This window comes from Amblyomma mixtum, chromosome 8 (genome assembly GCF_055824585.1).
Source record: "Amblyomma mixtum isolate Tamu chromosome 8, ASM5582458v1, whole genome shotgun sequence".
Classification (NCBI taxonomy): domain Eukaryota; kingdom Metazoa; phylum Arthropoda; class Arachnida; order Ixodida; family Ixodidae; genus Amblyomma; species Amblyomma mixtum.
Genome location: NC_143019.1, coordinates 115,992,089 through 116,018,544, shown reverse-complemented (window position 1 = coordinate 116,018,544; position 26,456 = coordinate 115,992,089).

Genomic DNA, 26,456 nt, shown 5'->3' with positions numbered 1-26,456 from the left:
TGCCAACACACGATGTCACGGAGACTGGGCGCAGCTTAAGCTTCTCATTTGCTATGCATGTGGTGTCCCTGGTCACGTTGCGCGCCTCTGCCGACGCCGTGTATTACCACCCGTGGATGACCCCAGAACCTACGTCTACGCGGCACCACAGGCACCGCCACGTCCGTCGGCTGCCGTACAGCTTGATGCCTCCGATCGCCTCCCATATTCTCGCCGCCGCTCGCCATCCCCGCGGCGCCATTCTGTTTTGACACTGCGTCCTCAGTCTCCTATGCGCCAGGAAAACTAGTTGCCACAGTTCCCGAGGCAAGAACTGCGTATTCGGTGACAAGTTCAAGGCCTCGTTTGCCCCAGCGAATGTGCTCGACGTTTCTGTGGAGGGCCACACCGCCGTGGCGCTTGTCGATACTGGCGCTGCTGTTTCTTTGATGAATGAGAAACTGTGCCGCAAACTTCGCAGAGTGACGACGCCGTTATCCGGATTCTCGCTTCATACAGCTAATGCGCAGTGAATCTCGCTTTTACCCGCCTGCACAGCGAGCGTCATCATTCACGGTTCTTTATATACAGTTGAATTCGTCGTTCTCTAATCATACTCGCTTGAAATTATTTTAGGTTGGGACTTTCTCTCCCAACATGAGGCCCTCATCGACTGCGCTCGTGCCGAGCTCGAACTTCTTCCGTGCAGTGCTACCTCGCCTGATACGTCATCTTCGTGGGGCAAACTGTCTGTGGCTGCCGATTCCTCCATGCTCATCCGTTCCTGTCCCTGTGTCCTGCCCCACCGCATCTGACAGCCCCGTCGTTCTTACACCATCCGACGTCTTCACCTCTCGACACCGTCCGCCTATGGCATTCGCTGTGCTCACTGTCCAACACGGCTGCAGCCTCAACCCGATCTCGAACCCATTTTTGAGCCCCTGCATATTTCTCCGTGGCGAATGCCTTGGCCATATTCAGCCCGTCGACTCTTTCCTCGATCCCGAACGTTGCGCCGAATCATGCTCTCTTGCTACTAATTCTCTTACTTTGCCCACATCTCCCGCTTTGGCCACAGACGATGTCTTTGCTTATTCCGTCGACGCCAGTCTTGCCGCATCGCAACGCGCCCGACTTCTTCACCTACTGAACCAGTTTCGCTATTCTTTCGACGTTGCTCAAAAGCGACTCGAGCGCACATCTACCGTGACCCACGAGATTGACACCGGAGCCCACATGCCGCTTCGTCAACGCCCGTACCGAGTTTCGGCAGCCGAACGCCAGATTATCAATACTCAGGAAGACGACATGCTTCAGCGAGGCGTCGTTCAACCATCCAGTAGTCCGTGGGCCTCTCCTGTCATTCTAGTGAATAAGAAAGATGGCACAATACGGTTTTGCGTCGATTATCGGCGGCTTAACAAGATCACCCGCAAATACGTTTACCCGCTGCCGCGAATCGATGACGCCCTTGACTGCCTTCATGTCGCGGAGTTTTTTTCCTCTTTAGACCTGCGTTCGGGGTATTGGCAGGTCCCTGTGGCGGAGACTGACTGTGCCAAGACGGCTTTTGTTTAAACCAGATGGCCTGTACGAATTTATCGTCATGCCTTTCGGCCTCTGTAATGCCGCAGCGACTTTCGAGCGAATGATGGACTCCATTTTACGCGGCCTGAAGTGGACAACATGCCTCTGCTACGTAGATGACATTGTCGTCTTCGCGCCTGATTTTGAGACGCACATTCACCGCTTGGAGCACGTGTTGACATGTTAACTGCCGCGGGGCTACAACTTAATTTCAAAAAGTGTCGTATTGGCGCCCGCCAACTGACAATTTTAGGTCACGTCGTCTCTAAGGGCGGCGTGCTTCCTGACCCAGCCAAATTTCGTGCCGTCGCTGAGTTCCTCAAGCCGTCTACTTTGAAGGAACTTCGCAGCGTTCTCGGCTTGTGTTCTTCCGACGTTTCGTCCGAAATTTTGCATCTATCATCGCGCCACTTACGAACCTTCTTCGGGGCGCCGACTTGTGCGATTGATCACCTGACTGCGGCGACGCCTTCATCGCCTTACGACGGCTGTTCACAGCGCCTCACATTTTTCGACACTTCGACCCCACTGCTCCCACTGAAATTCACACCGATGCCAGTGGCGTTGGCCTCGGTGCTGTCCTTACGCAACGTAAACCCGGATTTCCCGAGTATGTCGTGTGCCTACGCGAGCCGTGCACTGACAAAACCGGAATCCTCACTACTCATTGACCGAGAAGGAATGCTTGGCCATTGTTTGGGTGATCGGAAAGTTTCGTATTTACATTTATGGCCGCCCTTTCGATATCGTCACGGGCCATCATTCCTTGTGCTGGCTGGCCTGCTTGAAAGATCCTGCAGGCCGCCTCGCTCGCTGGGCCCTACGCCTACAAGAATATGATATCCGTGTCATCTATCGCTCCGGCCGAAAACATAACGACGCCGACGCTTTTTCCCGCTCTCCACTGCCGCTAGACGTTGTCTGCCACTCGCCAGTCGGTTGCGCTTCGTTGTCGTTTCCAACAGATATCATGGGCAGCGGGCAACACAAGGACCCTTGGATACCTTCGCCTGTACGTTTTTTCTCAAATTCCTCGGCGGCACCTGTGACTCGTGCCCTACGCAGCCAGGCTGCTCACTTCGCCCTTCGTGATGGACTCTGGTACCACCGCAACCACGTCTCTACCGGCAGGAAGTGGTTGCTTGTTGTCCCTGCCCATCTGCGGACGACATTCTGCGCCCTGTTTCACAACAACCCGCAGTCTGCTCATGCCGGTGCCTTTAAAACATATACGTCACTCCATCTCCGCTATTATTGGCGCGGTATGTTCACCTACGTCCACAAATACGTCCACTCGTGCCCTGACTGTCAAAGTCGCAAGCCGGCTTCTCACCACTCAGTCAGCTAAATGCAGCCTCTCCCTTACCCTTTCCGTCCTTTTGACTGAGTTGGGATTGACCTCTACGGCCCCTTCCTTCTACTGCTGCTGGCAACCGCTGGGTTATTGTAGCCGTCGACCACCTCACGCGTCACGCCGAAACCGTGGCTCTTCCTGCTGCTACGGCACCACACGTTGCCTCTTTCATCTTGCATCACTTCATTCTTCGCCATGGAGCGCCCCGGGAAGTGCTGAGCGACCGTGGGGTCGTCTTTCTGTCCGAGGTCGTGGAATCTCTTGTCAAACAGAGTAAGATCACTCACCGTACCGCCACGGCCTACCATTCTCAGACTAAGGGTTTGACGGAACGGTTTAACCGCACCTTGGGCGATATGCTGTCGATGTACGTGTCTTGTGACCACTCCGACTGGGCCGGATCCTGCTGTTGATCACCTACGCTTACAACACCGCCACGCAGACAACCACCGGCTTCTTGCCGTTTTTTTATCCTCAACGGGCGAGAACCTTCCTAACCGCTCGACACAGTACTTCCTTACCGGCCCGACGAGTCTGAGTGCACAACTATTTTGGAGGCTTTCTAGCGTGCCGAGGAGTCCCGTCAGCTCGCTCGGTCGTTAACATCCGGCGAGCAGGGGCGTCAAAAATTATTTTTCGACACAAGCCACACTGCTGACAGTTTTCTACCCGGCTCTCTCGTCTGGCTTCGCGTGCCGTCTACCACACCCGGCATTTCCTCCAAACTTCTCCCCAAGTACCACGGACCTTACCGCATCGTAGAGTGCACTTCCCCGGTCAACTACATTGTCGACCCCGTGACACTATCCACAGATCAACGCCGACGTAGCCGCAAGACTGTTCAAGTGTCACGCCTGAAGCTGTACTATGACCCGTGTGTATTGTCGTCTCGCAGACTCGCCAGGACGGCTTCGCCTTCAGCCAGGGGGTGATTGTAAAGAGGAAGATGGGTAGCGGCAGCAGCCGCACTGCCAGCGCGCAGTGCGAGATCGCTGGCTTGAGACCGAAGCTCGGACCGGCATTTTGGCTAGGTGCCCTTAAACTGTTTCCGCGGAAATTGCGCTACGATATATATATATATATATATATATATATGAGAGAAGCCAACAGCCACAGAAAGCAAGGAACACAGGGGATTTTCTTTTTATTAATTAATTTTTTTGTGGTGTTGATCAAGTAAGAATATTACTGCATATGTTGTCGCTCAAAGCTAATTGGTTAGAAAAGCAGAAGAAAAAACAACCACATGCCGCCGGTAGGATCCGAACCCACGACCTCCAAATTACGCGTCCGGTGCTCTACCTCTGAGCTACGGCGACGGCTGTCAAACCTTCTGCTTTCGGGGTAATTTATGTTTACAAATAACCTTACCTTGAGAGTGTTCATCAGCGCCACCCACGTTCGTAAGCGGGGGACGTGGAACGTCCTGAGTTACCGCTGCTGTGACGTGGAACGCCATCGAACGGCGAGGGTGGAAGCTGTGTGAGAACCCTCTTATGCTTCCTATGGCGTCAAGGCTGCCAAAACCAAGGCCCTCGCTAAGCAATGAAGCAAACAAGGGAAGGGGAATGAGGGGCTCGTTATAAATATGAGAGAAGCCAACAGCCACAGAAACCAAGGAGCACAGGGCATTTTTTTATTAATTAATTTTTTTTGTGGTGTTGATCAAGTAAGAATATTACTGAATATGTTGTCGCTTAAAGCTAATTGGTTAGAAAAGCAGAAGAAAAACAACCACACGCCGCCGGTGGGATCCGAACCCACGACCTCCGAATTACGCGTCCGGTGCTCTACCTCTGAGCTACGGCGACGGCTGTCAAACCTTCTGCTTTCGAGAGTATTTATGTTTACAAATAACCTAACCTTGAGAGTGTTCATCAGCGCCACCCACGTTCGTAAGCGGCGGACGTGGAACGTCCTGAGTTACCGCTGGTGTGACGTCGAACGCCATCGAACGGCGAGGGTGGAAGCTGTGTGGGAACCCTCTTATGCTTCCTATGGCGTCAAGGCTGCCAAAACCGAGGCCCTCGCTAAGCAATTAAGCAAACAAGGGAAGGGGAATGAGGGGCTCGTTATAAATATGAGAGAAGCCAACAGCCACAGAAAGCAAGAAGCACAGGGGATTTTTTTTATTAATTAATTTTTTTTTGTGGTGTTGATCAAGTAAGAATGTTACTGTCGCTTAAAGTTAATTGATTAGAAAAGCAGAAGAAAAAACAACCACTGTTCGGATCCCACCGGCGGCATGTGGTTGTTTTTTCTTCTGCTTTTCTAATCAATTAACTTTAAGCGACAGTAACATTCTTACTCGATCAACACCACAAAAAAAAAATAATTAATTAAAGATCCCCTGTGCTCCTAGGTTTCTGTCGCTGTTGGCTTCTCTCACATATATATATATATATATATATATATATATATATATATATATAGGTTGCGAAAGCGTGAAGTACTAGACTGCTTATAAGAATATATAGCGAAGTATACGCTTCGTTAAGGAAACATATTTATTCAACTCGACGTTTCGATCGGAAGGCTGATCTTCTTTAGGAGAAGATCGGTCTTCCGATCGAAACATCGAGTTGAATAAATATGTTTCCTTAACGAAGCGTATACTTCGCTATATATATATTTCGGTTATCTTCTGCGCATTTCTCTATCATCTGATTGATAGTGTGAATATGACCTATTTTCGAGTACCCTTTACGAAAGCCTGCCTGAAAAGCTTGTCTTGACTCTATTTTAGATTAGTTTACTAAACACTTTGTAGGCAACGGACAGTACGCTGATCGGTCTGAAATTTTCAAGCCCTTGACGTCCCCTTTCTTATGAATTAAGAAAACGATAGCATTCTTATAAGCTTCTGGTACGATTGAGGTCACAAGGCATTGCGCATACAGGATCGCTAATTTTTCTAGCACAATCTCGCCTCCATCCTTCAACAAATCTGCTGTTACCTTATCCTCATTAGCTGCTTTTTTCCTTCCCATTGCTCCTAAGACTTTCTTTACTTCTTCATTCTTTAGTGGCGGGATGTCCGATTGCTGTGTGCAGCTATCTCCCTCAATAACATTCTGATTGCATTGCCTACTGTATGTATTTGTTTAGAGCCCTTGAATTAAATATCAGTTAACCAGCTTACTATCTAAGATGACTCTTCGCCTTTATGATGTCCGCCAACACTGGTAATACTGCTACGGAGACTATGCCTCAAGAGCCATATTTTTGTCCTAAAAAGCCTATAATTGAAACTTTTTGAAAGTGTTCGGTGAGACACTCGCTATATAGAGAAATTTCTATTCGCGGTCAGCGTGCCTTTAATGTGTCTGTCCGACCCACTCAACTTTGTTTCTTTCTTCCTCTGTTTTGCTGTTTCCATGAGCGGAGCCTTAACTGGATCAAGACGGTGTAGAGAGATAAAATGATGAACGGAAAGATAAGGAGGTTAACTAGGCGATGCCCAGTATGCTACCCTGAACGTGGGAAGGAGGGCGAAGGGGGAGATAGAAAGGAAAGAGAGGTGTGGAAAATCAGTTTGTCACGTGTCCATAGGCTGTTCTAACAGCGCACACAGGACACGAACTGAACGTTTATGACCTTGAACTCAGTCCCGAGTCTTTCAAAAACCTAAAGAGTCCTTTACAGCTCGCCTCTGCAAAGAACGTTAGCCCAAGGACTCTAAATCTTGGCTTCTGTAAGGGGACGAGGATCCAAGCGGCAAAGCGTTGCAGACGGGAGGACGCGCTCACGATCAAACAAAGAGAAGCCACATAGTAGGTGTTCAACTGGCTCATCGCACCCGCAGTTCTGACACGCCGAAGAGGCTGCCGTTGCGATTAATTGAGAGTAGGCATTTGCAAACGCCACTCACACTAACAGGCGAGACAACAGCGTATCATCGCAGAGGGAAAGGCCGGACGGTAGGTAGGGTTGTAGTAAAGGATCGATACGGTGCAGACGGCATGCCGAGTTTCCAGGGGGTCTACATGACGCTAAAATCTTGTGTCGGCCGAGCACTAGCAGGTGTATTGCTGCGAGGACTCTAGTGAGTGGTATCAGGACAATGCTGGCACGGCCGCCTGCCTACCGAACTGCATCGTCAGCTGAGTTGCTTCCGACAATGTCACTGTGTCCTGGTAGCCACATGAAGATGATGTCATCTACAGAGCTGTGTGTTATCGTCTTCAGCAACCGGGTTGCTGCTTAGTTGTCGATCGCACCGATTGTGACTTTTCTCCTGTACAGCAAAATGACTCCACATATGCCTTCATTTTTAGAACGCAGCTCTTAGGCGCCCGTATATGCGTTTCGCGGCGCCGCCGTCACAGTCGCCGTTGCCATTGCAGTCGCCGTTGTGCGCTGTAACCAGCAGTGGAGACACCCTTTAAGCTGCGAAAGCAATGGAACGGGAGCTTATAAAGGAGAAAGTTCGGCGAAGCAGCAGTGGGCTGACCACAAGGCTTTCTCCAAGCGCACTTTAGAATGTCTAAAGTTTGTTCGGTATTTATTTTAGGAAAGGAACTCCGCAGTATCTGCCTCCCACAGCTGCGAAACAAATAGAACGGAGGCTTCCAAAGCAGAGGGTAAAATTTGTAAATTCGTTTTTGAGGAAAGATAATGCGCAGTATCTGTCTCACACATCTCGGTGGACACCTGAACCAGATAGAAGGCACATAACTGCCCTCTTGGAACAGTGAACACATCAATCATGCTTTACGCTACGTGGCTGTAGTGACATATGTGCGCTGCATGCTTTGGTATTGACAGCGTTGTGCCAGAAACGCTGCCACCTGCCAGGGTGGCAGGGTGGGTGGTGACTTTAATGTAGATATAAAGGCCAGCGGGAATTTCTTACAAATTATGCGGGAGAACATCCCCTTCCTCTCGCTCGTAACGGCTCCCACAGCTGTGACAGCTTCCCGAAATAATTGCGCAGACTTCGTCTTTGCCAACAAGGCATTGGTGCACCAAGTCGAGCGTATATCCGTCTATTTCTTTGTCCACCAAGCTTCCTTCATGTCAGTCAAGAACTGTTATTGGAGTGTTTTTCCGCGATGGTTCAGTGGTAAGGCGATCGTCTACCGAGCGAAAGTACCCGGGTTCGAACCCGACCGCGGCGGTCGCGTTTCGATAGAGGCCAAACGCTAGAGGCGCCCGTGTGCTGTGCGATGTCAGTGCACGTTAAAGATCCCCAGGGGATCGAAATTGTTCCGGAGATCTCCATAACGGCACGTCTTTTTCTCTTTCTTCTTTCACTCCCACCTTCCTCCCTTCCCTTACGGCGCGGTTCAGGTGTCCGCCTAGATATGTGTGACAGATATTGCGCCATTTACTTTCCTCAAAAACCAACTTAGTGTTTCTTTAAGAAGGAGTGTGTGTGAAAAATAAATTGTCTGTAATTGTACATATGGATGGATGGAAAACTTTATTGAGCAAGTGAGTTTGGACCGTACAAGGTCTCAGGGCCACCGCACAGCCCTCACATTACGCGCATGTGTCCAGGCCACGTAGGGCCATGGCACTGGCACCCCGGTTCACACAGCGAAGTTGCGCGTCCGGGTCCTGCGACGCAAGGAGGGCCTCCCATTCCTCCCATGTACCGATGGCGGGCTGTCCCTGCGGGGGAGGATCGGCAGGGCAACCGAAGAGGATGTGGTCTAGGGTGGCGTGCGGTTCTCCGCAGAGAGTGCACTCGGGGGAAACATGGCGGAAGTGGGATAGAAGCTGAGGGGTAGGAAGAGTTCGGGTCTGGAGTCGCCTCCAGAGGATTTGTTGGGAGTGGGATAGGCGGGGGTGGGGAGGGGGATAGAGTCGACGGGCAAGGCGTGCTTGTTGAGTTAGTTCTGAGAACGTGTGTGCCCGCTCCCTCGAGAAATCCCGGCTGGGGTCGCCATTTGCCCGGCAAATAAGTCCTCGGGCTATGTTATCGGCGGCCTCATTTCCGGGATTGCCAGAGTGAGCCGGCACCCACACGAGCTCAATACGCCTATCGGGATTTAGGGTGCACATTCTCAATATCTGCCACGCAGGGGGATGGACGCGTCCGCGGGCGAAGTTAAGAATGGCTGTTTTGGAATCGCTTAGTATATAAGCCGCATTGGTTTGGGCAATGGCTATTGCTATAGCTGCTTCCTCTGCTTCTTCCGGGGTACAAGGTGGGTCTATGAAATGGGTAAATGGGGGGGCTGCTGGATGATAAGCCACAGCTACTGAACGGTCTGTACCACACGCGGCGTCCACCCAGCGCACATCCTCTAAAGTGCCATATTCTTTATGGAGAGCTTTGGCTCGCGCGACTCGGCGGGATTGATGGTATTCAGGGTGGACATTCTTAGGAAGGGGTTTCAGGATAAGCGCGGAGTGTATGGCGCGAGGGAGAGAGATGAAGTCTGTCGTATGTGCTGGTATGCGAATTCCCAGAGAATCCAGTATATATCGTCCAGTTTCCGTGCCAGCCAGACGAAGGTACTGTGTGTAGCGATGTGCATCTATAAGTTCTTGTATAGTGTTGTGCATTCCTAATTTTAAGAGTCTGTCCGTGCTAGTGCTCTTTGGTAGGTTTAGCGCTGCTTTGGTAGCCATGCGGATGAGAGCATTGATCTTGTCTTTATCCGAACAGGAGAGGTTTAGGTAAGGAGTGGCGTAAAGAATGCGGCTAAGCACAAACGCATGCAGCACCTTGAGATTATCTGCTTCATCTAGACCGGCTCGTGAATGTGAAACCCTTCTAAGAAGATGGATGACGGAGTAGGTGGACTGTTTTAGTGCTTTCAGTGTAAGGTTGTTTTTCCCCGTGTCCTGTAAATGCAGGCCAAGAATGCGGAGGGTAGGTGTTTGCGGTATGGGAGTGTCATGCAGGTAGATAGTGATGGGGGAGGTAGGGACGCGCCGCGGGCGGATTATGAGGAGTGCTGACTTTGTGGGGGAGCATTCAAGCCCAATGTTTGCCGCGTGAGTAGCGATAGTTGTAGCGGCTTCCTGAAGGGTCGATTCTATGTCGCCATCCGAGCCGTATGTGGTCCAAATCGTTATATCATCCGCGTAAAGTGTGTGCCCTAAGTGCGGGATGCGGCTGAGAGCCTTGGCCAGGGGGATGAGGGTGAGGTTGAAGAGGAAGGGAGATAACACCGCCCGTTGCGGGGTACCAATGTTACCAAGCGTGAAGGGGGGGGTCTGTATATCATCTATATGCAGTGAGGCTGTGCGACCGTTTAAGAAGGCCCGGATATAGTTGTAGGTCTTAGGCCCCAACTGCAGCTCTTGGATGCCCTGCAGGATGGCGCTGTGCGTAACTTTGTCGAATGCTTTGGTGAGGTCGACTGCCAGGATTGCTCTGGTGTGATGTAACATGTCATTGAGGATAGCGTGTGAAATCTGCAGTAGGGCGTCCTGTGCCGAGAGGTGGGATCGAAATCCTACCATAGTATGTGGATATAGTCCATGGGATTCCATGTGTTGCGTGAGACGGGTGAGGATGACATGCTCAAACAGTTTGCCCAAGCACGAAGTCAGCGAAATGGGACGGAGGTTTTGGGCGTTAATAGGCTTGTTTGGTTTAGGAATGAAAATTATTGTCCCGTGCTTCCATTCAGCAGGTAGCGCCCCCATTTCCCAGCACTCATTGAAGTAGTCGGTGAGAAGGGAAATTGAACGGTCATCTAGATTTCTGAGCATGACATTTGTGATTTGGTCCTCCCCAGGGGTTGAGTTTCGGAGCTTGATAAGGGCTGCTCTGACTTCAACCTCCATAATGGGGGCGTCGAGGGAGGGTTGATCGGGGCCTACATAGTCGGGATATGATACAGCTTGGCCCACAGTGGTATAAGTTGATTGGAGTCGGCGTAACAGTGCTTGATGATTTTGACGATTTTTATGGGTAAGTCTTTTCAGTGTGAGCCGAGTTTGCTTTTTAGCTTGAGTGGGGTCTATCATATGTCGCAAAAGATGCCAGGCCCTGGTGGAGGAGAGATTACCTCGTAATCCGTCACATAATTGGTGCCAGTTAGATTTACTGAGTGCGGCACTGTGTTCTTCTATTTGTTTCTGTAGTTGCGCTAATTTTAGCTTAAGTTTCCGATTTTGCTTCTGGGTTTTCCAGCGTGTGAGGATACTGTTTTGAGCTTGGAGTAGGTGCGCTAAGCGACTGTCTGCAACGGGAGTCTCGGGGGTGGCGTCTAATGTTTGCGTGAATGCCTGGACATCCTGTTTCAGCTCTGTCATCCATGTGTGGAGGTTAAAGGGGGATTCTAATGTTTTGGCCTCTCTGTGCTTCCGAAGATTATCCCAGCTGGTAATCCTGACACGGTAGTTTTTAGCTTTTTTGGCGAAATCAAGCTGTATAGTTATGATATAATGATCACTGCCCAGGGCCTCATTTGAGTTTGTCCACACCGGTGTGGGAAGGTTGCGACCAAAAGTAAGATCTGGGCTTGTGTCGGCAGTGACACTATTACCGATTCTTGTAGGTGTGCTCAGATCATTATATATGGACAGGCCGTGCATCTGAAGGGTGTTGCGCAATTCCGCTCCTCTCTTGTTAGTGCGTGTGTACCCCCAGTCTACATGTGCGCAGTTGAAATCCCCTAATATAATGAGGGGGTCCTTTTTTGCAGCGTTGGAGGCGGCTTTAATTAGAGAGATTAAATCTGAGACCGGTTGCCTCGGAAGGAGGTAACAGTTGAGGATGAAGAGGGGTTGAGATCTGTGAGTGGAGGGGATTAATTCTAGGAATGTGTGAGCTACCGGCGAGGTTAGTACATGACAAGTGTATGGTACGAAATGTTGGAGATACGTGGTAACCCTGGGGTTTGGAGTGGTGTCGGACGGTACCAGAGCGTATCCTGGCAGCGATAAATTTGTGCCAGCATCCTGAAGTGCTACTATATCAGGGGGTGTGGAGGAAGCAGAGAGGAGCTGCTGCAGGGGGTCTCGTTTGCGACGAAACCCCCTGCAGTTCCATTGTAGGATGCTTAGTTGGAGATTATTGCCCGTCAACTGGGCCATGCTGGAGGGTGGGGGGGCGGAGGATGGGAGCAGCTATGGGGTTGCTAGCTGGGATATGTGAAGACATTCCAGCAATTATTTGTGGAATTTGTTGTAGAATAGCAGAGGTTACCTGACTGATAATAGTTTCTGTAAGCTTAGTGATGGCGGCTTCAATGTAATTTTGAGTCTGAGCCAGAATACTGGCTTCGAGCTGTTGGGCAAAGTTTTGTAATTTAGAATCCATGTCTGGAATGTCTTCTGGTCTGCGTTTCTTTTGTGGAGGGGGTGTGGAGGGTTGGGGAGTAGGTGAAGAGGTTTGGGGTGATGGTGAAGGAGTGGGTGGAGAAACGGTAGGAGGGATGGAATTAATGGCTGCCCTAAGATGCCTTACCTCTTCCCGCAGGAGAGCTATCTCTTCCTCCCGCTGTGAGGTTTGGGGTGTACTGGTGGGTTTGGTCCAGGCTCGCTGGTGATCCTGATGAGGCACTAGCGGTGGAAAGTCCTTTGGCGTGGGCACTGGTCGCTTGGGTTTCGGCGCGGTCTGTCCTCTCGCTCGTAACGGCTCCCACAGCTGTGACAGCTTCCCGAAATAATTGCGCAGACTTCGTCTTTGCCAACAAGGCATTGGTGCACCAAGTCGAGCAAGCCTCAAACATGATTAGCATCACTATGGCACTATCCCATACGCTGTACAAAAAAAAGGTTGCGTCACAGTGGTGAAATGAAAGAGAAGAAAATGCATACCTTTAACGATACTGATGTCGTCGGTCCACTCAAAAGCCCACTCATAAGCCAGCCTGCTACTTAACTAAGAGACATATTCTATGTGAAACGAGAAATTTTATTCATACATCCGGAATGCTGCACGATGAACGACTGCGTGAGAATTTTGTTACGAATGTCGGGTCAACTGGAGAGGTATAGAGGTAAACCACTTGTGCCGTATGTGCAAACGGCGCGTAGGCATATATGGGGGTGGGGTAGGTTAAATTCTGCTGGTATCTGTTATGCTATTGTCGCACTCGCCTCTTCAGTGCCTAGTTGATGGCTGTTGTGACCAAGTGATATTCGGACCATCTCTTGGGCTCAGAATCTACGGTCGTCGACTGAATTTCGTCTACAGGGGCTAAAGAGGCTACCTTCTTGAGAATACTGCGAACACTTGGAAACAAAACAAGCTGTACAAAACGAACGAAAAAGGGACAGCGCTGCAGTCAGAAGTGAAGTTTTATTAAAAGGAGGCTACGTCAGCCTCAATGAACAACGCGTGGTCACCACCGCATATGCTAAAAAAAACCATAAATAAACAGCAAGTTTCGAAGGGACTCTAGGGTCACATCATTCAATCACTGTTCTCGACAAAAACTGGTTGTCTAGCTCCCTCTCGACTTGGATATATTCCTGTAGCTGCAAAAGACGCATATGTGGCCGAAAAAATTGCATTTAACAATCTCCCGGCCAGCCGGATGACGCTCGTTACGTCCTCACCGAAAAAGACCGGTTGCCGCCCTTTTCAAATAATTTGCAGAGTAGCCTCTCCTCTGGGCTCGGTCGGTTTCCAAAACGATGGCAACGCAAGCATTTCAGTTGCAGAATTGGCCGGTGGTGGTAAAATCTTCTCAAGACGTAACTAGCGTACGTCGTGGTGAAGAGTGTGAGGAGTGCTGCCCAAGGGGAGCAGGGGAACGCGCCGACAAACGGGGAAAGACTTCAAAAGGCGCCGCGTGCGAATGTCGTGCTTCTCGGCCTCAGCGAGTGGGGAGTGGTTTCTTCTCGAAAGTCGGTTCGAAACACGAGACGACGACAGAACGGCTCGGGTGGACTGGCGCTGTGCTTGTTTTCGCTCTTACTAGCTAGCCTGAGCGGCTAACAGTGCCGTTTGTGTATTAAATTGTTTGTTTCTACTCGCTGTAGTGTCCTCTAGTTAGCCATGTCGCCTTACAGCGAGGTGTGTGCTTTATATTGTGTATTTGTCTTTTTTGTTGTGACACCTTGCGTCTGAACGATGGCAGGAAAGTCATCTATTGGCTAAAGAGTAAATTTGGCAGGAGTACTGTCTATTGGCTGAGGATGGAGTTTTTGGCGGGAATGTAACGAGATGGGTGCGGGAGATGGGAGAGGAGAGAATTAGGATTAGGTTGGGTCTGTGGCAGCCGGACTGATCGGTCGTGTGCGGTCGGTGGTGGTCCCAGGGCCAAGAGCGTGGCGTTGGAGACGCGAGTTACTTGAGTGGCGGCCGGACGCGTTGGCCGTGTGGTGGCCGGCGATGGTCCGAGGTCGTGAAAGTGAGTTTTTATTTTTAGTTAAAGTGGAGAGGCCTGTTGTGTGCGCGCGAAACAAAGCACGCGTGTTATCGCGTACTGCCTCTGCATGCACACTGCTCGGCTATCTCTTATCGTGTAGTGCGTGCTGGCTTTAAAAGACCGCTCGCACGGGCCCACCACGCTCAGTAAATAACCTGCTGGCTTCCTGCCAAGTAAAAGGAATAAACGTTCCTTCGATGCTATGTCTACGCCGCCCAGTTCTTGGATGCCAAACATGACATATTGGCGACGAGAATGGGATGGCCGCCGTACGGAATTAGCAGTGTAAAGAACGTGGCCTCTGTCTAAAAAAGCTTCCCGCCACGAACATTTCCCTGCGGTGAAATGTCTGAATTTGGCATCGCGGTGGCCGAAACTTCAAGTGAGTCATGGGTCACATCGGCCACATTGAACCTTTCGACAAGACCACGAGCGACTGGCGCTTGCACAAGGAAAGGTTAAAGGCCTATCTTTCGGTCAACGATGTTCCAGTAGCAAAGAAGGTTCCTGCTTTTCCAAGTCTGATCGGCGCGAAGTCCTGCGCGCTGCTCAAGTCGCTGACGACACCGGACGCACCGTCCTCACGAGAGTTTGATGATCTTCTGAAACTCCTGAGCGATCACCTGGCGCCGCAGTCGTCCGTCATCGCAGAGCGTGCGAAATTTTACAAGCGGTCACAGCGAAGCGGTGAGGCCATTGCCGAATCTGTCGCGAAACTTCGAAGGCTGGTGCGAGAGTTGCGAATTTGGAAGTTTCTTGGATGAAGCGCACCGAGACTGTTTCGTTTGCGGCCTGCACCGCGAGAACATTCATCGTGTGTTGTTCATGGAAGACAAAAAGCTAACCTTCTAGAAGGCCGTAGATAGAGCTCTTGCCATGGAAATTGCAATGAAAAGCGCGGCGTTCATGCATAATAGCGTATCCCCGGCGTACGAAGTGAATAAGGTTCGAGGCGAAAAGCTGTCTGTGATGTCGCCAAGCTGCTTCCGTTGCGGGTCACCCAATCACTTTAGCGAAGCATGCGCTCATATCGGTGATACATGTTATAATTGTAACCGAATACGGCATATTCAGCGCGCCTGCAGGAAAATAAAATAAAGCTAGGGAGGCAAAGCCTCGGAAACGTGTAAAGATGCTCACATCCGTCCGAAACGAGTCGTCTGTCCCACTTCAATCAGTCAACGCAGACCCATTTACTGTAGCCGTGAACGTTGACGGTGTCCTACTGACGATGGAGCTTGACACCGGCGCAGCCGTATCCGTCATATCGTGGCGCGAATTCCAGAGGCTCTTTCCACGTAAGAGACACCAGCCGTCATCGTTAAAACTGCGCACGTATACTGGGGTCATGGTAAAACCGAAGGGTCTGGCGAAAGTCTTCGTGCACCAGAACGGCCAGAGCGTGGAGCTTCCCCTGTACGTCGTGGACAGTACAGGACGGCACTCCTCGGCAGAGAATGGTTGCAAGATATTCGTAGGGATTGGTAGAACCTAGTTTTTATTGCGGAAGCAATACTGCGCTAGGTTCTGAGCCTTCAGCGTCGTCCCGGCGGCCACGTTTGACCTTTCCCTTGACCTCTGTTGTGGCGTTCATTGATGCGCTCTGACATAGCGTTGTAGACAGCGTTGATTAGGAGGAAAGGAAAGGCGCCTTACCAACTCTGTGGTTTACTGGACGCCTCGATAGCACTTTAAGCTAATTGCGGCGTTCCGTGCAGCATTCCGGCTTTCGCCTTTCACTACTTTAGTCGCTAAACTTGCTCGTAATTTGCTTTCGCAACCTTCCCGGCTCAACCAAGCTAAGCCTCTGCCAATTTTTTTGAAGCACCTTGGTCCCTCTCAACAAATGTCAAAGCACTGGCACGAAAAGCTGGAATTCATGCTAGAGAGTTATTCCGAACTTTTCAAGGATGAGCTAGGTACCATCGTGGAAGAACAGGCCCAGCTTGTCCTTCGTGACGGGTCACAGCCGAAGTTTGTAAAGGCAAGAAGCGTTTCCATTGCTCTGCAAAGTGCAGTAGAAGCTGAACTTGTGAAAATAGAGAAGCTTGGCATCATAACGCGTGTTGCTACAGGCGAATACGCGACGCCCTTGGTACCGGTAGTGAAGAGGGATGTAACCCTCCTACTGTGTGGCGATTATAAAACCACCGTCAATCCCTGTCTGGAAGTAGACCGCTACCCGCTACCTCGGATAGATGACCTAACAGCGCTTGCAGGAGGAGAGGAAAATTCGAAGATCAACCTGAGTAGGGTCTACCAGCAGGTAGTTATGGCGGAAAGCTCCCGGAAACTACTGACGGTAAACACGCATAAGGGCTTGTGTACTATGAATCGTCTGGCTTTTGGCATTTCGTCCGCCCCAAGCATATTTCAAAGAATTATGGACAACATGCTGAAAGGGTTGGAAGGAGTCAGTTGCTACCTTGATGACATCCTGGTCACAGGCAAGACCAAGCAAGAGCATTTTCATAACTTGGAAGCCGTCTTGTCAAGATTGCAGGAACACGATGTGCGCCTCCGGCGCGATAAGTGCTCGTTCTTTCAACGAGAGCTCCGTTATCTGAGCCACTTAATCAATGCCGAGGGCGCTTACGCATCGCCTGAAAAGGTATTGGCACTGCTAAATGCGCCTGCTCCAAAAGACTAGCAACTGCACTATTCTTTGGGATGGCCAATTATTATGGCGAGTTTGTACCGCGTCTCTCGACTTTGGCACATCCGTTGTACAGGCTGCTAAATCAAGCAACTGAGTGGACGTGGTATGCGTCCTGCCAGCTTGCTTTTACGGAGATAAAAGCAGCTATGGCTTCCCCTCCAGTTGTTGCCCATTATGATCCGAAGCTACCTCTTCAGCTTGCCTGCGATGCATCTCAGTGTATCCGAGTTGGAAAGAACGTGGCAACAGCATTATGTCCAGAACAAGAAGAACCTGCGTTTATTGAAGCGTGCCGATTATATAGCCCGCAAGTGATAACAGGCAGCTCGCACCGCGCATGTCAGCGACAGAGACGCACCGTCATATACATGCCTGATACATCTTTTCGCGGGAACAAACAAAAACAGTGGCAGCAACAGGGATTAGTTAAGTGCACTGATTAAATTCCTCGTCATAGCAAAGGCGTTGCGGGGCCCTCCTGTTCCGGTACGATCTCCTTATTGCAGGTGGCTGCACGGCACCCGGAAGCGAGCTTCCCGCTGTATTGGCCGCGCACGGTGGTTCCCCAGCTGTCCTTTGTGGCCCTCCCGAGGCCTGCGATGCGAGGCAGGTACCCGGGGGTTGTCGATTGGCCTACTTGTGTCGCCACCGTCGTCACTGCTCGTCTCGGCATACCGCTGTCGCGTCTCTACGAGATGTCGCCGGTTACGTCGCAGAACTCGTCCATCTTCCGTTAGAAGCTGGTACGACCTTGGAGCCGGAGCGCTTACTACCCGCGGCTTCCGGGCCCACGTTGTAGTTCGTCGCAGCCTTACCACGTAGCCTCGAGAAAGCTTCGGCGACGGTTTGCCCTGCGTTTTCTGGCGATGCTTCTCTACCTTGCTGCGCGGCACTTCTTCAAAGTCGGGAAAGTTGGCTCGCAGGCGTCTCCCTTGCAAAATTTCCCCCGGGGATCGGCCGTCTTCGAGTGGTGTTGATCGATAGGCCAGCAGGCCTTGCCAGAAATCGTCCCCGGAATACTGGGTTTTCTTCAAGATGCGTTTGACCACCTGCACACCTTTTACAGCCAGACCATTTGACTGAGGGTAATGGGGACTCGAAGTCACATGTGTAAAGTCATAGTTTTGTGCAAACACGGCAAACTCGTGGCTCGAAAATTGAGGACCATTGTTCGTGCACACTTCTAGTGGCACGCCATATCTTGCGAAGATAGCGCTGAGTGCAGCAGTTGTAGCCCTTGCACTAGTGCCGTGAAGTTGCTGCACCTCTGGGAAGTTAGAAAATGCATCGTAAGCAACCAGGTACGAGTCTGCAGCAAAGAAAAAGATATCCACTCCCACCCGGTATCATGCACATCGGGGAGTTGGCCGCATGAGGAGCGGTTCTTTTGCGTGCGCGTAAGCGAATTTCTTGCAGGTTGGACAGCTAGCTGCCAGAGAAAAGCCCGGCCAGAAAACAAGACGACGTGCCCTCTCTTTACATTTTTGCATGCCAAGGTGTCCCGCATGAATTCTAGACAGAATTTTCTTTCGCATGCCCTTTGGTACGACCACTTTGGAGCCTTTAAAAAGTATTCCATTAACCACAGAAAGGTCTTGTGTAAAAGACCCGAGTTCACCCTCCACTGGTTGGCCCCTTGACAGACTTTGCACCACGGCTTGCAGACAGTCGTCGCACGCCGTTTCCCTCTGCAGTTCGCGCTGCGTCGTTGGCGTCACCATACAACCCAGGGATTCGACTGCATGAATTTCCCATTCATCCATGCCAGTGTCTTGGCGGCTGCTGCTGTTGCCATCAGCCGTGGATCGTGATAACATATCAGCTAGAACCAAGTTCTTGCCGGGAATGTACTGCAAAAAGAAGTCATACATAAACAAGCGCAAAAAAAATCTTTGCAGTCGAGGTGGCATGTCATCGATTGCCTTTGCCGCAATTGATAAGAGTGGCTTATAGTCAGTTTCTATTAGCAGTTGTCGCCCGTAGACAAACTGATGGAGCTTTTCGCAACCAAAGCAAATGCCAAGGGCCTCCTTTTCAATTTGAGCATATCTCTGCTCTGCTTGTGTTAAAACACGGGACGCGTATGCAACGGGTCGCCACTCATCAGAATGACGTTGCAGAAGGGCCGCCCCTACCACGTTCCGCGAAGCGTCGCATGTAATCTTTGTGTCCCTTCGAGCGTCAAAGATTGCGAGAACGGGAGCGGTGGTCAAAACTTGCGTTACGCTTTTCCATTCTCTAGCGTGGTTTTCAGTCCACTGAAAATCGGAGCCACATTTGATAAGATCCCTTAATAACGCCGTTCTTTCCGAGAGCCGCGGCACGAACTTCCCAAAAAAGTTGGACACCCAGCATACGTTGAACCTACACTTTGCTTGTTGGTTCTGGAATGTCAATCATTGTTTTAACGAGCTGTGCGTCAGGAGATATGCCATTTCCGGTTATTATGTCACCGAGGAACTTTACTTCGGTCACATTGTACTTGCACTTCTGTGCATCGAAAGTCAACCCCGCTTTTTCGACCGCTTTCAGGACAGCTACAAGTCGGTCATCGTGCTCTTGTCTCGTTGAGCCCCACACCAGAATGTCATCAATATATACTAGCACGCCTGGCAGCCTGTCTAGAACTTGCGTCATTGTTTGGTGAAACACTTCCGGTGCAGATGATATTCCAAACGGCAACCGCAAAAATCTGTACCTCCCAAAAGGAGACGAGAAAGTACATATCTTTGATGTTTCTTCGTCTAGCGGTATCTGGTGGTACCCCGAGTTAGCATCCAAGCAACTGAAGTACTTCGCGCCCGCCAACTTTGCTTCCAAGTCTTCTCGTCTCGGGAGGGGAAAATGCTGGCTCTTAATGTGCCGATTGATCTGCCTGGGATCCAAACAAACTCGCAAACCGCCATCTTTTTTCTTGACGACAACCAGTGGACTTACCCAGTCCGTAGGCTCATTCACTTTCACAATGATGTTGGCTTGTTCCATTCTTTCGAGTTCCTTTTTGAGAAGCTCCTCCAGCGCCAGAGGCACCCGGCGGGCTGGCTGCACGACCGGTACTGCTCCAGGTTCCAGGACCATGTGATATGGCTGCTTCAAGCAACCAATTCCTTCGAAAATATGCCTGTAATTCTTGAGAGAACCATGTGTAGGAGGCGTATTTATAACATTCACGGCACGCTGAACCAGTCCCAGAGCTTCACTGGCGTCCAGTCCGAGTATAGGCTGACGACCGTTTTTCACAATGAAAAGCTTCACCACCGTGTGGGAATTTCCAACGCGTACAGTTTCCGACACTGTCCCAAAGCACGTAATAACGCCGCCGTTATATACCCGTAGTACTGTGCACGTCGGAGTTAGTGCTCCAGCTGATGGCAGTTTTCGATAGACTGAAAACGGTAAGAGGCTCGCTTGCGCCCCTGTGTCTATTTTGAAGGCAATTTCTTGACCGCCAACTTCAGCATTTACAGTCCACACATTCGTGCCACTTTTAATTCCTACGTATAGTACGTCAAAGTCGTTCGCCGGAAGTGTGTCGACTTCGCTCACTTCTTTTGACTTCCTACAGCAGATAGCAAAGTGGTGAAACCTACCACACACGTAGCACCTTTTACCAAATTCTGGGCATTGCTTCGGTTTGTGCTTGCGATTACACTTTCTACACAGTCATTGCTTACCGTCGCACTTGGGCTATTTACTCTGTGAATGCTGCAAGTCTGTGCGCCGCCTTGAAACAAAATCCACACAACTCTCTTCTTTACGCCACACCTCTTTTTGTTGCGCTACTGATTCTGCAATTTTGCACATCTCCGCTTTTGCTAACGTCAATCCTTTCTCTTGAAGCATCTTCTCCCGTAATCTAGGACTGTTGGTACCAAACACGATCTGGTCTCTTACCATTGAGTCGTGTAACGTCCCAAAGTTACATTGCGAAGCTTGCTTCTTCAGGTCACGTAAAAATTTTTCGAATGGCCCTCCTTCCGCTTGGTTCCTCGTGCGAAAAAGATACCGCTCATGCACCTCGTTGCTCACCTCTGTGCAGTAGGCGTCGAACTTTCGTATCAAGGTGCTGTAGTCATCCTTGTTCTCGCCCGACTCGAACTTAATATTGTTGAACACATCGAGTGCCTCGTCACCGCCGATGCTCAGCAGGAGCGCAGCTTTCGAAGCCTCACTGATCCGTTGGTCCTTGACTGCCGACGCTTGCAGGAAAATCTCAAATTTCTGCTTGAAACGCTTCCATGACGCCGAGACATTCCCTGCCAGACGCAGCGGTTCCGGTGCACCCAGCCGTTCCATGCTTCGTCAGCCGTCGGTGTAGCTAGGTCGTCTTAGCTACTTCTGACACCATGTATCCGAGTTGGAAAGAACGTGGCAACAGCATGATGTCCAGAACAAGAAGAACCTGTGTTTATTGAAGCGTGCCGATTATATAGCCCGCAAGTGATAACAGGCAGCTCGCACCGCGCATATCAGCGACAGAGACACACCGTCATATACGTGCCTGATACACTCAGTACGGCATAGGCGCAGTTCTTTCGCAGAAAATGACATATGGATCTGTTCGACCGGTTGCCTGCGCATTCCGCACAATGTCAAGTGCCGAAAAGAACTACAGTCAGATCGAGAAAGAAGCCCTTGCCCTCGTATTCAGCGTAAAAAAGTTTCACTTCTACGTCTACGGAAGGTTCTTCACACTTGTGACTGACCATAAACCATTGCAAGCAATTTTTGGCCCGGAAACAGGCATTCCCCGATGCCAGCTGCCCGCATGCAGCGTTGGGCACTGACGCTGTCAGCCTGCAACTATGCTCTTGAGTTCAAGAAATCTAACGATAATGCGGAAGCAGACTGTCTATCGCGCTTGCCGCTCGACAGCAGCGAAAAGCAATCGGCAGAAGAAAGCGAAACTTTTTATTCGCTTCGTTTTGAAACGCTGCCTGTCACAGGGCAAGACATCGCTCGTGAAACGAGGCGTGATCCTTTACTAAGCAAGGTACTGAACTTCACAAGTGCTGGCTGGCCGTCGCATGTCGCTGAAAAGGAGTTCAAACTTTTCTTCAACAAGCGTTTGGAGCTCACAGCTCATCAAAGGCGTTTAATGTACGGCATGAGAGTAGTCGTGCCTCTGAAACACCGAGCCTTCTTGCTTGAGGAACTTCATCAGGGTCATCCCGGTATCGTAAGATGCAAAGAACTCGCGAGGAGCTACGTCTGGTGGCCGGGTATTGAAGCGGACCTAAAGCAACACGTGAAGAAATGTGAAGAGTGTCAGCAGCTACGGAAAGAACCAGCACCGGCTTCGCTTCATCCATGGTCATGGCCGACTTCGCCGTGGCAAACAGTTCACTTGGACTTTGCTGGACCCGTGAAAAACATAATGTTCCTTGTTGCTGTGGACGCACACTCAAAATGGCCGGAAGTTTATGTCATGCAGAAGACTACGGCGTACCACACAATTCAGTGTCTCCAAGACCTGTTGTCTCGTTTTGGAGTACCCGAGACCATTGTGACCGACAACGGACCACAGTTCGTTTCCGAAGAATTCAAGAGCTTCATCAAAGGCTTCGGTGGTCGTCATATCGTGATTGCAGCGTACCATTTAAGCACGAATGGCCTTGCGGAGAGATTTGTACACACAATGAAATCTGCGTTGCGGAAAGTACGACCCAAAGACTCCTTGCAGGCAAGCTTACAGACGTTCAAGATGACGTAGTACAACACGCCGCTGCGACTAAAATAGAAACGCCAGCAACCCTTTTCATAGGTAAACGACTGCGCACGAGACTCGACGCGCAGTCGGGGGAAGAGTGACTCAGCAACAGCTCTCCGATATGGCGCGAGGCAAGGCACGTGAGTGACTTTTCAACATCAACGGTGAGGTCCTCGTGAGGAATTACAGAGGTCCTGAGAAATGGGTCTCTGGCACTATCATTCAGGAGTCTGGCTCCCTTTCATTAAAGGCTCAAGTTAGGACGAATCATGGGGTGCTCATTTGGCGCCGTCATCAAGACCAGCTACTGCTCAGCATCGACAGCTCAAAGCAGAGCATCATGGAAGATTTTATTCGAGATTTCAGGGATCCTGAGAGGGACACCGAGCCACTTCCAGCTTCGGCCCTGGCGGCAACGAACAACCCTCCAAGGGAGGAACGCTATACACAGAGGGACCGGCGAACTCCTGACAGATATCAGCCATAGCATTAGTTGTATTATATAATGTAGCAAAATGCCTTTGCGCTCATTAGGAGGAATGAGATGTTGTGTGCGCGCGAAACCAAGCGCGCGTGTTATCCCGTACTGCCTGCGCATGCTCACTGCTCGGCTATCCCTTATCGGCCAGTCCGTGCTGGCTTTAAAGGACTGCTCGCACTGGCCGACCGCGCTAAGTATGTAACCTGTTGGCTTCCTGGCGAGTAGCAGGAATAAACGTTCCTTCGGTGCTACGTCTACGCCGCCCAGTTCTTGCATGCCAAACATGACAAGGCCGAAATATTTCGGCATATATAAATAAGGTCTGCAAATATTTGTAATAAATAATTTCTTGATGGAAGCCACCGAAGTGCCTCACCATCCAAAGACCTGCACACCTGTCTGAACTCACCAGTCGCGAAGTACGCCCACAGGGTCACTCATGAGACCCGCCCTCTACCACTTTACATCATCATCAGGAGAACAATATCAAAGACGGAGAGAGAAGTAGTCGTGACTGGCGCAGTCGACAGGATTCGCGAGAAGAGACCGCTGCTTTTCGACAGGAACGAGAAAGACAGGCAACGCAGGTTTAGGAGACGTCGAGCTGGTCAGCTCGCAAGGAACGTTTTGTGTGGCGAATAGGAGGGGAAAACCGGACTTCAAAAAAGAAGAACGATAGCACAAGAGACAGCAGACGGATCTTCAACGATCATCACCAATCATTGCAGCTTCGACACCACTGTAGGTGGGAAGAGGAATCGTGGACACCAACAGAGGGAGGGAGGAAGGACTTAAATTGAAGGGGACTGGAGAGTGTGGCGGCGTTGCGTAACATGAATGGCGGCGTGTTAGCGGCAAGTTCATTGTGATAGGACTCTGGAACTTTGCCAGATTGAGGATCTTTGAAAAATAAGGCGGCGAAAGAAAACGGTAAGCGGACTGCGCTTCTCTCAGTTTTGCTGCTTTATGCTTACGAGGGGAAAGACTAAAATACTGTCGCCAGAGATGGATAGTAGCACGACTGGCAAAATGACCGAGGCACGCACGGAAGACGACCAACCTGGACCTAAAATGCAAATTGAAATAAAAATTGAGAAAATGAGGCTGGAGAGGGCCGAAATTGAATTGGAGACCGAGAAATTACGCAGGCAAGGCACAGCTGATCTGTCAGAGAGGAATGAAGCAGTAAAATACTCCACAATGCTGAGCAGCGTACTACCTCGAATGCTGAAAGATCAGTCGCTTATTCCGGGTTGGTTTGATTCCGTGGAGATGCTGTTTCACTCCGTCAGAGTACCGGAAAGCGTGCAGTCTATCATTCTGATTTCATACCTCACTGACCGCATGCAATCGATGGCAGTGCAAATGGGACAAAAGAAATACCTGAGTATAAACAGCTAAAGGCGGTAATTTCGAGGAAGTTGCGACCTAGTCAGGCAGAGTACAAAAGAATGTTTGACACAGCTAAGAAAGGACCGCAAGAATCATGGCGCTAGTTCAGCTACTGACTGCGGAGCTATTACTCTTATTATATCAGCAGTAAAAAAGTGACCGAAACGGAGGAGCTGATGGAGTTTGTAGTGGTGAAGTGAAAGAGGTCCTTTCTAATGAAGCGCTGCGACAGATAGCGCTTCAGGAAAACAAAAGCTGGCTGAGAATCGACGGACTTACAGAGGTAGTCGAGGCTGTGGAGGGCAGCCGAGTGAAATCATTGGGGGCTGACGTTCCGCGCATGAGTACAGCAACTTGGCGAAGGACGTTGAAGAGAGGAGGAGGCCGGGGCGTCGCCACTTCATGGAGAAGAACCCATGGAGGTGAAGTATGCGCCAGTTAAAGCATATGCGGCGACACGCCAGTGTTACCGTTGTGGCCGACTAGGTCACATGGCCAGAGAGTGTCAGAAATCTGAAGTAAAGATCGGAAAAAGAGATATGGGTGTTCGCAATCTTGCTACGGAGGGGCACTCTGCCGGTAGGGAATGGGAGCAGGCTAGTGAAAAGAACCCAGCGTCACCTCTCTATTACCGCTGTGGCCGATTAGGGCATATAGCTCGAGAATGTGAAGACACGGAGGTCAGGAAGATTACTGCCAGAATGGTAGAAGTAACCCATCACAACGCAGAAATTCTGTGCCAGAATTGGGAGCCAAAAGCCAGCACTCAGTTGACGGAGACGCATAAAGTGGGAGATGTCTCCCTTTGTGCGGGGGAATCAGTTATCTTAGCGCGTTTGGATTCGGGCGCCGACATCACAGTAGTCAGGAGGTCACTGCTGCCGCAGGAAAGTTTGGATTCTCGAGGGAAAGTAGCACTGAATGCAGCCTTCGGCACCAGATTGAGGCTGAGCTCGCGTATGTGCCGGTGAAAGCCGATTGGGGCGGCTCACACGTTGCCATCTTGTGCACAGGGACACAGGAGTTTCCGACTGAAATTGATTGCTTGGTAACAGTGAATTACGGTAATGAACTGGTTGAGCAGAAGGAACCCGTGAGCACGAAACACGAGAGCAGCGATGTTCGAGGGTCGTCTTGGTGTACTGTTGTTGTTGCTTTCTTTTTTATTTGCATGCATGCTTTTTGTATAATTTACCTTCACTTCAAACATGCAGTATTATGGCGTATGAAGTGGTGTGTAGAAGTGTACCTTGCTTTCGTGTACTTTCATGCCTGTAGTCCTTTTCGGAGTGTACCTCTGAGGGTACCTCGAGGGGAAGATTTAGTGCATTCTTGTACTAGAGAGAAAGGCGACGCCTTAAAGCAGCCTAAAGGAGAAGCATGTATTTTTCCTAACTGGCGCAAAAAAAAAAGGTTGGGGGAAAGACTGGAGAAGAAGGAACGAGGTTTCACGATGCAACTAGCGTACGTCGTGGTGAAGAGTGTGAGGAGTGCCCTCGAAGGGTAGCAGGGGAATGCGCCAACAAACGGGGACAGACTGCAAACGGCGCCGCGTGCGAATGTCGTGCGTCTCGGCTTCAGCGAGTGGGGAATGGTTTCTTCTCGGAAGTCGACTCGAAACACGAGACGACGACAGGACGGCTCGGGTGCACTGGCGCTGTGCTTGTTTTCCCTCTTCCTAGCTATCCAGGGCGGCTACCAGTGGCGCGTGTGTTTTAAATTGTTTGTTTTTTCTCGCTGTAGCATCCTCTAGTTAGCCATGCCACCTTACAGCGAGTTGTGTGCTTTTTATTGTCTACTTGTCTTTTTTGTTGTGACATCCTACGTCTAAACGATGGCGAGAAAGTCATCTATTGGCTAAAGTGTATGTTTTCGTGGGAGGATTGTCTATTGGCTGAGGATGGAGTTTTTGGCGCGAATGTAGGGGGACGGGAGCGCGCGAAGGAGACCGCCGAGGTTGGCTGTGTGACAGCCGGACAGATCGGTCGTGTGCGGCCGGTGGTGGT